Source organism: Zingiber officinale, chromosome 3A (assembly GCF_018446385.1).
Source record: "Zingiber officinale cultivar Zhangliang chromosome 3A, Zo_v1.1, whole genome shotgun sequence".
NCBI lineage: Eukaryota > Viridiplantae > Streptophyta > Magnoliopsida > Zingiberales > Zingiberaceae > Zingiber > Zingiber officinale.
Genome location: NC_055990.1, coordinates 120,063,979 through 120,075,855, shown reverse-complemented (window position 1 = coordinate 120,075,855; position 11,877 = coordinate 120,063,979). Strand labels below are relative to the sequence as shown.

At 39.5% G+C, this 11,877-nt stretch overlaps 1 pseudogene; it reads right to left on the bottom strand.

Moving 5' to 3' along the window:
- Nucleotides 1-4,612: 4,612 nt before the first annotated feature.
- LOC122050617 lies at nucleotides 4,613-8,856 on the bottom strand (annotated as a pseudogene).
- Nucleotides 8,857-11,877: the final 3,021 nt, after the last annotated feature.

Genomic DNA, 11,877 nt, shown 5'->3' with positions numbered 1-11,877 from the left:
AAATATTTAAAAATATTATTTCAAATTTTGTCAAGTTCAATATTTTATTAATACTAATAAATCGTGAAAGGATGAAAATGTATTTTTTTGAAAATAATTTTTTGAAAATGTTTTATTTTTACCCTATAAACACGACAAAGCCACGAAAAAAAAATGCTTGAATGGTGGTTGCACCAGTTCAAAGCGACCCCGCTCTGATACCAATTGTTGGATTGAGACCACGCTAGAGGGGGGGGTGAATAGCGTTCGTGGCTATTTCTTTCGATTCGTAAAACAAACGAGTAAAAGCGCAGCGGAATAAAGAAATAACAAACACAGAGAGACAGGACGATTTACTTCGTTCGGAGCCTAAAGCGACTCCTACTCGAAGGCCCGCGATCCTTGATCGCTTTCCGTGGGCAACAACTATAAGCACGATAAAACTATTACAGATTAACTACAATTTAAAGCAGTAAACAGATTATACCGACAACAAAAGACTAAATCGAAGCTCCGGGTTGTCGGGGTGTCGTTGCAGCACTTTCTGGATCGAGTCGTTAGCAGCTTGTCGCAGGGAGATTACTTAGATTGTCGTTGTTCTTGGTGCTGCACCTCGACCCTTCTTTTATATGAGGTTCCGGGCGCCTGGATCCCTTCCGGGCGCCTGGAGTGTGACGTGGCCAACCAACCAGGATGCTCCACGTGTCAACTTCGCGCAGGGGATAAACTTTGGTCCCGGGCGCCCGGACCTCCGGGCGCTCGGATCCATCCGGGGCGCCCGGACAGCCTTTTTCCAGCAGGTTCCTCACCTGCAAACAAAGGTTAGTCCGAGCAAAATCCCCTGCAAGACAGTGTTAGAATAAGACAAAACATCATAAAGAAGAATTGACAGTCTTCGGACTGTCCGAGTCTGACTTCGGATTTCCAACCGAAAATCCTAGGTCGACCCGACGCCTACTGTTCTCTCTACGGGGAACGCGTCCTCACCTACTCCACTCAGGAGATTTACCTGTTGTCAGTCGATCCTCCAGATCGACTGGACTTTTGCTCAGTACTCGATGCTTCCGGACTTTCTGCTGGACATCCGCTTCCCGGCTAGTCCAGACTTTCACCTGGTTCGCGACACTAGGACTTTCCACCTAGGGTTACCACCCCCTAGGACTTTTGCCTGAAGCCATCGACCTGCCAAGACTTTCCGCATAGGGTTACCACCCCCTATGACCTAGGGTTATCGCCCCCTAGGGTTTTTCCCTTTGCCTAACCGCAGCTAGGACTTTTCTCCACCTAGGGTTGCCGCCCCCTAGGACCTAGGGTTACCACCCCCTAGGGTTTTCACCTGCCTAACCGTAGTTAGGACTTTCCTGAAACACTCATTCAACATGTTAGATAACACCAACCTTTAACTTTGAATCCTTTGCCATTATCAAAACTCAGGTTCGATCGTCGGATGCTTCCCGCACCAACACTATGAGCACACGAGCTCAGTAAGATTCTTTCCTACTCACAAAATCTGTATCTCAAGTATAATCATACAAGCATATCATCAATGAACAAATAACATAATCATCAATATGTGAGCATAGTTTCTCATCATAACATATCCTTATGAATCATGTTTCTAACATGTCATAAACAAAGGAATCATATGAGGTAAATCATGAGAAGCATAACATATCATGAAACATAGAAAGAAACATATCATATATGAATGGGTGCATTATGCAAAATGTCCTTTTAAAACATATGCCATGTCGAGTGCAAAATGTCTTTATACATATCTTTTAATACTTGAACATAATATCATCATCATGAGGGCCCGGCTTGTACCACATACATACATAAATGCGCGCAATCCCTAGGACAGGGTAGCTAGCCCCGAACCTACTAGGGATCTAGACCCGTTCATAGTCCGTCGGTCTAGGGGCGTACTAAGGAGCCCATCCCTTTTTACTAGACCCATTCATAGTCCGTCGGTCTAGGGGCGCTTATGGAGCCCACCCTTGGTACAAGCCATACAAAGTAAAGTACATGTCATGCATATCATATCATCATAAGGTCATGCTCTTGTCTTAACATGAAGAGTGCTCTTAATCCCAACTTAAGGGAAACAACTCTTTGCCATTTCTTATCATATCATAAGGCATGCATTCTTGGCACATGACTATCATATGAAATCATTATCATGCTTGGTTCATAAGCTTACATAGATGAGCATGCAACATATTGAAATCATACATGCTTGTGTACATAATCATCATAAGGATCATATCATGCATAATTCATAACATATATAATCAACATGTTACTGATCTTATCATAAAGCATGCACACTTAAACATAAAACATATCATAAACAAATTCATGGCTTGCTAGTTTAAGTTTAAAACTTTCTTGAATTCTAAGTTATAGTCATGGCCGAAAGTTCATAACAAAAGAATACTCCTAAGCCACATACAACATGAATATTTAGCAAATCTCATAACATATCATAAGAAGTCTATGAACATACCAAATTAGGTTTTGAGTTTCATGAACCCTACCACCTTATCATAGCCGAAACATCATATAACAAGAAGTAAACTTCTAAGCAACACATGAACATAAATACTTAGCCAAATTGCTAACATATCATAAGGAAGTCTATGAGCATGCTAGATTAGGTTTTGAGCTTTATGAGACCCTAAATTCTTATCATGGCCGAAACTTCATAAGCCAAGAATATACACTTCTAAACAACATGTAACATGAACACCTAGCTAATTCCATCATATATCATAAAGAAGTCTATGAGCACACTAAATTAGGTTTGGGGCTTCATGAACCCTAAGGATTCATCATGGCCGAAACTCCATCATGTAGGAAATGAACTTCTAAGCAACATATAAGTACAAGTTTCTATCCCATCTTATAACATATCATCAAGAAACCTATGAGCATACTAACTTAGGTTTTGAGCTTCATGAACCCTAAAAATTTATCATAGCCGAAACATCATGCAACAAGAAGTAGACTTCTAATAAATCTTTTAACATGAATACCTAGCCAATTTGATAACATATCACAAGGAAGCCTATGAACATGCTAAATTAGGTTTAGAGCTTTATGAAACCCTAAATCACTATCATGGCCGAAACTTCACAACTAAGAAAATAAAATTATGAGCAACATGTAAGCATAAATCTCTTAGTTAATTTCATTGCATATCACATGGAGGTCTATGAGCATACTAATTTAGGTTTTGAGTTTCATGAACCCTAATATTTCCATCATGGCCGAAACTTCCTCAAGCAAAAACATAGCTTCTAAACAACATATGAACATGAATCTCTAACAAATTTCATAACACATCATAAATAAATCTATGAGCATGTTAGATTAGGTTTTAAGCCTCATGAACCCTATACTTTTATCATGGCCGAAACTTTCTTCAAGCAAGAACATAGATTCTAAATAACATATGAACATGAATCTCTAGCAAATTTCATAACACATCCTAAATAAATATATGAGCAAGTTAGATTAGGTTTTAAGCCTCATGAACCCTATATTTTTATCATGGCCGAAACTTTCTTCAAGCAAGAACATAAAATCTAGATAACATATGAACATGAATCTCTAGTAAATTTCATGACACATCATAAATAAATCTATGAGCAAGTTAGATTAGGTTTTAAGCCTCATGAACCCTACATTTTGATCATGGCCGAAACTATATAAAAAAAAGAGAGAAGGTTAATAAACATCTTAATAAGAAGATCAAGCTTAACATCACACACATAATTTCCTTTCTAACTAAATTCATATCATAACCTATTAAAGTTCATAAGCATGGTTTCTTCTCTTCTTTTATTTCTAATTCTAAGAGTTCAAATCTTTCGAGAAATACCGTAAGCAACTTGTACCACAGGTGAGGGAATACTTACATCCTTATTTGCTTAAGGAAAAGGGATCTTGCTTGTGGAGCCTTCCTAGAGAGGGGTCTTCTTTGTTTTTGGGTTTCGGCAAGGAGAGGTAGGGGAAGGTCCTTGGTCACAGTGAGGAAGAGGAGGGAGGAGGAAGAGAAGAAAATGAGTTTTCTTCTTAAATTTCCCTTTTATTCATCATGAGAGGAGGAGGGGAAAATGTACTTTTCCTTCTCATTTCTTTTACTTCTCCTTAATGAAAAGAGGAAGCAAGAATCCTCTTTTCTTTTTAGAGGGGGAAGACAACTCTAACTTCTCCTTCTCAATGAAAAAATCTCTTTTCTTACCCTTAACTATATTGTCACTTCTTTCTTTAACAATGATTTCTCTTGGTAATTTAGCTGCAATGCACGTGCAATTCACGGGTAATTTACACTACTCATCCAAGCAAAAGTATATAGAGCAAACTATTAAGAAATCAAACTGCAGTATATAGATGTCAGCTACTCACACAACCCAGCCATTATTAATTTTGGACCACAAAGAGAGGCAATAAATAAGGGAAATGTCAGCTAATTCTGCTCATGGTAGAAATGCAAGAATGAAGTATTGAGCAAAGGAGATAGCTAGCTGTGAACAAACAAATTATTAGCACTAAGGAATCAAAATCAATAAGTCATGGAGTCACAAACAAAGTGTTCAACCATCTTTTGAAGTCTAGTAATTTATACCTAGTAATGAATATAGTCTAGTACGTAATCTGCCCATTCGGATCGCACTTCGTCAATTTCTTCATTGGAGTAAATTGTTTTCATGAACTGTTAACAAACCCAGATTATATTAGTAAAAAAAATCAGTAATGAAGAAGCAAAGTCAAATAAAAGAAATTATTTGAGAAAATTGAGAATATGTCAAATATTACCATTGAGCTAAGTGAATCCTTCTCACCGGTAGCATTTCCTTCAATAATTTCTCTCATAAATTTCATCACATAAAACCCACATTGTTTAACATCAGGTTGTTAAGGACCCTATGTTAACAAAAAATTATCAACGAATAATGCACAGTTAAATATTTTTAAATTAATCACAAGTAAACATATGTGTGTATATATAATATACAAACCTTTACGACTTCCCACATAGGCTTCTTTTTCCCTTTCCTTTGCTTGTTCGAATTGAACAATTTCAAGGTCCTTTGTACAACAAGAGTTGACGTATGATTAATAAATTAAATTAAATGCTTAATTAAAAAACAAATATGTACTCACATATCCACTACATATTTCTAGTCCTCATAATGATTGTGATGATTAAATGAATCGAACAAATAAACCATCTCCACATAAGGGTCGATTACAGTCAAAATCCAATGACAATTATGCACAAAACAGAGTTAATGCATAAATGCAACAGAATTGTTGAAATAAATCTATTAAAAATAAAATTGTAATATTTATTTACCCAACATTGTGAGGTGCCAAAACTAGCTGATTTTTTGTTGCACCACTCAGCCTATCAGTCAAAACACTTGCCTAGCTATTCAAGTATTCAGTCTTTTCATTTTTGTCAAGTTTGGATACATATGGCATTACTGGAAGGGTTTGTGGATCCACAAATCTGAACTTATCCCTAATGAACAGATTAGGGATAAGTTAACTAATAGAATACTAATAAGTTAATTAGTAAAACGTAAGAACAGTGCAATAAATATTAATAAGTAAAAGAATTACTCGATATAAGGATCAATGTCAACATCATTTTCCAAGACATAACGATGTGCTTGATGCAATGGACTATGCACCAGAGCAGTGTAACCGTTGATGAAGTGATACATTGTTTGCGGTAAAGTAAGTTTGCTAACTGGTGGAAGCACGCCAAAAGCATCACATGACAAGAGGATGACATTCTTAGGGTGCGGACCAACACACGGTATCTTCGCATTAGGAATATACTCAATTGGATATGAAGCTCGAGTGTTCTCTGCAACATCAACAATTCCATTGAACCAGATTTCCTTTCACACAATACCAATTCACTCAAGAAGTTTGTTTCATCTTGTTAATCACCTGTAATAGAGTTATTAGAGTAGTCTACTTCCCTAGTGTGTTCATCGAAAACGATGTTTTCAAACACTGCAAGAAATTTGCAAACATTAGGACAAAAAAAATATGAATGGTTCCAGTTCAAAGTGCATGTCGAGTTTGATAGGGCACTTGCCGGTTCCAAATTTGATGGCATTCCAAATGTCAGGTTCCTTCTCCTTTGTTAGGCCGATACATTTTGCATAGCAACCTCCTTCAATGTTTGAAATACCATTTTCACTCCAGTAATCCTCATCATCGCCAATAAGAAGCCTGTTGTGGTCTGTAGACAGAGTAGTTTTCCCTGTGCCTAAAACAACAAAGCAAAAGTCATAAGAACAAAGAAGCCATATGGCGAAAACACTGCAGTGTAACATAATTCTACACATTTACACATGGAATGCTTCTAGTTAAGTTGCAAAGGGTAGTATAGTAACCATGCAATGGGCAGGTGATGCGCCAGAATCTCGTCCGACCAACACTTACCTTATAGTCCAAAGAAGAGGGCAACATCACCATCTTTGCCCAAATTGTTGCTAGAGTGCAGGGAGATAATGTTTCTTTTAGGCATTAGATAGTGCATCACACCGAACAAACCCTTCTTCATCTCCCCGGCATACTGTGTGCCAAGGATGACCATTTCTTTCCTATCAAGATTAAGATCAATGCTGGTGGAGGTAGTCATGTAGTGTGTGTATCGATTACATGGAAACTGGCCAGCATTGTAAATTGTGAAGTCCGGAGTACTGAAATCCTCCAGTTCTTCAGGCGTAGTACGGATGCACCTGCGATCCTTCCAATTATTTCATGTAAAAGAGAGTTTTTCTTCTTCTAGTTTACATGTTTTGGATATCTGAATCCTCTAGATATGCAGAATTATGCCAAGTGCAGAAGTTGATCTACGAATTGTATTTACATATGAAATTTAACAATCATTTGGGTTCATAGAAGCCAATACTCTTGCATGGATGATTAGATATTTCAACTTATTTGGGTATCTTTTTTCCCTAGACCAGAAAATTAAGGAAACTTTATTTACATCTAAAATTCTAGCGTTTCCAACCTACTTGATTATAAATTGTTAATGAAGCCTAATAACTAAATAAAAGCATTTTGAAAAGAAAATAAAAAAGAACTCTTCACAAACAGTAGACTTATACAAGCATTTGATACAATCAGAGAATTTATAGTGTAAAACAATTGTAATAAACAAAAGAATATAAAGTCGGAATTCAACATATCTAAATTAAATACCTAAAATAGAATGATCTTACTAGGTAAATCTTTCTCTAGAAGCTTCCACTCAAGCTGAATCCTTTTTGCCCAATTTTTTGAAGGCTGTCAATAAAAAGAGATTAGGAAATTATCATCATTTGTTGCCACATCCCTGCCCTACTGCCAGGCTATACTTCTGTATCAATCTCATCTCCATTATTTATGCAATCGATCATATAACACCGACCGTGGTGGGTAGATTCAGATAACCATATCAATGGAAATTATCATCCCTAAGAGTGATGGCACTTACCTTAATTTCCCGACAAGACGGAACACCATCGAGATGCTCTGGGATGCTGAAATAGTGATCCGAGTGTTCTTTAACAGTATCAAATTTCTTAAATGATTTATACTTCACATCGATCTCATCTTCAACAATGATCTTCTTGTTCTTTTTTGGCTCTTCGGTAGCAGGAGGATTCTTCAACCGAGGTTTAGGTGCTTCAAGGATTCTTGTTCTCAAGAATTGTTTCCTTTTAGGTTTAGAAAAATCGATCTGGCGGTGGCCCACCAGTATCCGGCAAGGAATCTGGATGTTTCCCCCTTTTTTATTATTGAGAAAGAGATGTTTGTTTGGAGATTAAATATTGGCCTGATGGATTGGAGCTGGAGCTTCTGGCGCTCCTCCTCTAAGATGGTGGCGAAGGCAGCGTTGCCCTGATGCGCCCCGTCCTTGATGGGGATGGTCGGCGCCAACCTCTTCTTCTGCAGGGAGTGTAGTTCGTCGATGGTGTTCGCCTTCACCGGCCGCGCGTTGTCGTCGTGGCAGATCTCGTTCTCCGGTTTCTCCCTCCCGTGCGTCTGGATCTTCGGCAGTCCATTGGAGAACGCCGCCGCTCACCAGGAAACGAGAAGGAGCACAACGTCGTATGAGGAGAGGGAAAGATAAATGGCTTAGGTTTGGGAACGCGAAAACACGGTGCCGAAAAGAAAATAGCGAGGGAAAGGAAAACAGCTAAGGGGGGAAATGACCAAATTTAATTACAACGGTTTTTTCAAAACTGTTGTCGTAGCCGCTAAAAACGTGGATAAAGACAACGGTTTATAAAACTATTGTAAAAAGTATTGTCGTTTTAAAAAAAAGTCGCTCAATGACAACAGTTTTGCTAAAACCATTATCTTTTATATTTAATGGGGAGTTCAAAGACAACGGTTTTGGCAAAAACCGTTGTCTTTGAGCAAATACGCAACGCTTTCTCTTAAAACTGTTGTCGTAGGGGTGTTGTCGTTTGCAGTTTTTGCTGTAGTGAATTCACATCATAACTACTCTCTTAGTCCTAGAAATAGGAGAATCTACTTCATAAACAAAGGAATAAGACTCGAAGTCATTGAAGAAGCATTCTACAACCAAATCAAGGAGAAAGGAAGAGAAATACTTAGCTAAGATGACAATGAAGACTTTAAGATCCAATCTTTCACTTGGGAGGAGAGCAGAAGGTGGAAATAGCTTTGGATCATCCTAAAAGTCCCTAAACGATGACAGCTACCGAGGATAGTCTTCTTCCAAAGGAGAAAACTTTCTCCCCAAGAAAAGGGGAGGAGTTCCCCTTATATAGGGTCGGGGCCATGTACACGACCATGTTGTGCACATGACATACGTTGAGGCACAACCATGCCTTAGGCATGGCTAGGCTGTGTGCCTTGCTGACCCGAGGAGGCACGATTGGGTTGTGTGCCCTACTGAGGTGCCAAGCACGAGTGTGCTTCCTGGAATGGCTATGTCGTATGGTTTGCAAAGGAGATGGCATGGTTGTGCGTGCTTGGTAGGCACGGCCTGCCCAATCTTGCTTCCGGAAAGACCTACGTCTCGTGTCCTTTGTCCATTTTCGCTTCTTATCTCGCCCTATCAATAAAAAGACAAAGATGTGTAGATCTCTGGACAAAACAAGTAGCATGCTGATAAAATGATAGAAAGGATTGCGATAGCATAAACCAAATACAAGAAATGCAAGTAAAATGTGCTTCAATGAATGTTTAAATACATATATGATCCACGCACAACATGCAACACCATAGTAGTTGGCAAGAGGGATAAAATAGAAAATATGTCCACCATTTGAGAAATTTGAAAGTTAAGTCTGCCTTTTAAGAATTTTGCAATTTTAAGGACCTATTGTCGTTTGTTTTTCATTTTTTCGGGTTAAAGATAGGCTCTGCAACATAATACTATTCATCCTAGAATCGATTAAGACCTCCATTTTACAAGCCCTTATCAGAATCAAGCTTTATAACATCCTGCACAAGTCTAGACAATAATTTATCAGCTTCTGAAACTCTTCCATTACCATGTCAAAATTGACTTGTTTACCTATAACTTTTCTCTAATGACTCAATCTAATAAAGAATTAGTTAATTAACTCAATCAATTGGACTTTAAATAAAAAAATATTTTATTAGCTCTAATTTTTACCTAAATTGATTAATTGTATAGTCAACTATTCAAACTTTGAATTCACTTGAATTATAAGTTTTTAGCTTCGAGTTCATCAAGCATTGCCATTCCTTTTCCAATCAACTAACATTCTAATTCTAGCCATACCAAGATTGAATTTGCATCATACAAAGAGACATAACATCTCCAAAACTTTCTCATATGCCAAGTGCAAGTTACACTAGGACTTCACTTGCCTAGAAACTCCTCATATCTAGGACTCCATTCATTGTCTAGTATCGAACTGATCTCACCCTACCAAGACTACCCTTTACCTAGCCTCAAGTCAAACCCACCCCCCTAGAACTTCAATTACCTGGAGACCTACTTAATGTAGCCTAGTAAACCCGATAAGGCCATTGCATTATCCAGGCCTTGTATACCGGCCGACACCTCCCATAATAACATGGCCCTATCAGGCATCAACTTTTCCTACCTTCCCAGGAGATGAGCAACCACTAGATGAGTGGGCTCTTCCTAACCTCAACCTCTGACAGTCCCGAACATAAGATCAACCCAGCGAGGCTGCTTATCATAAAAATGACATTGGTCCAATAATCAAATAGTGTCAAGAGTACGAACCAGTGGTTGTCACCCTTGATGCTATTGTTGGAGCAATCCTGATAGTCCGGTGTGACCATGTGTTTGGATGTTTGGGCAAAAGATTTAAGTTAGGTTTTCCCTTGTTATTTGATATGTGTTTGTGAGCGTGCAGGTTTGCAGGATACACATATGACTCAGCTTGATGGCTTCAGGTCCAGTGAAGGATGGAGCATCCGAGGGACCGTGGACAAGACAGCAAGGACAAGAGCCAAGGGAAGCACACTTCAAGGCATACGCGAAGGATGGCATTGTTGGTGCAGGAAGCATCCGACGATTAAACCTATAATTTGATTATGTCAAAGGGTTCAAGTTAAGTTATTTTGTTATCTAACATGTGCGAATGAGGTTGTAGAAAAGTCCTAACTATGCTTAGGCAGGTGGAAACCCCTAGGGGGTGGTAACCCTATGTCATAGGGGGTGGTAACCCTAGGTCCTAGGGGGTGGTAACCTTAGGTGAAGGAAAACCCTAAGGGGCAGTAACCTTAGGTCCTAGGGGGCAGTAACCTTAGGTGAAGGAAAACCCTAAGGGGTGGTAACCTTAAATCCTAGGGGGTGGTAACCCTAGGTGGAGGAAAATCCTAAGGGGTGATAATCTTAGGTCCTAGGAGGTGGTAACCTTAGGTGGTGAAAATCCTAAGGGGGTGGTAACCTTAGGTCCTAGGGGGAGGTAACCCTAGGTGGCAAAAAAACCCTAGGGGGTGGTAACCTTAGATCCTAGGAAGTAGTAACCCTAGGCGAAAAGTCCAGTCGGTCTGGAGGACCGAACTGACATCAGGTATGCTCTCCTGAGAGGAGTAGGTGAGGGCGCGTTCCCCGGAAGAGGGAATAGTAGGCGTCGGTTCGACCTAGGGTTTCCGGTAGGAAATTCGAAGTCAGAACCGGACAGTCCGAAGATTGTCAATTTACTTACCTATATATTATCTGCTATATTCTAACTCTATTTTGTAGGAGAACAGTTCTAACCGTTTCTGTGCAGGGTCAGAATTGACTGGGATTAGTCGACCGAACCGGGTTATCGGTCAATCAAACGCCCAAGCCGCAGATTAGATCTCTAGCGAGTGGACTGGGCTCGACCAAGGGATCGGTCGACCGAACCTGGTTATCCATCAACCGAGTCGGGGATAAGAATTGACCAGATCGAAGCAGAGCTAGTGGATCGGGCGGATCTGATGAGGGGGAAATCATCCGATCAGTCGACCGAACCGGGGATCGGTCAACCAATCCGCCTCGGGTCAAATATGATCCCGAGACTTGGGGGTCGAGATCAGTCTTATGGAACCTATAAAAAGGAGCCTCGGGAAGCAGCCTGATAATCAATCTCAAACAGAACAACCGGTGCTTTTGAATGCTCTCCGAACGCTTCCACCAGGCGCTGCTACTTTGACAACTGACAACCTCGTTTCTTCAATTCTTGTGTATTGTCGGTATTATTTCTTGATTCAACACTTGTACTCTTTAATTATAAAAGAATTTTGGATTAATAGTGATTGTCCACCGAAATCGATTTTCGATCGCGGGCCTTGGAGTAGGAGTCGCCACAAACTCCAAACTAAATAAATACCTTGGTCTTCTGTCTGTGTTTGTTTATGTATTTCCGCTGT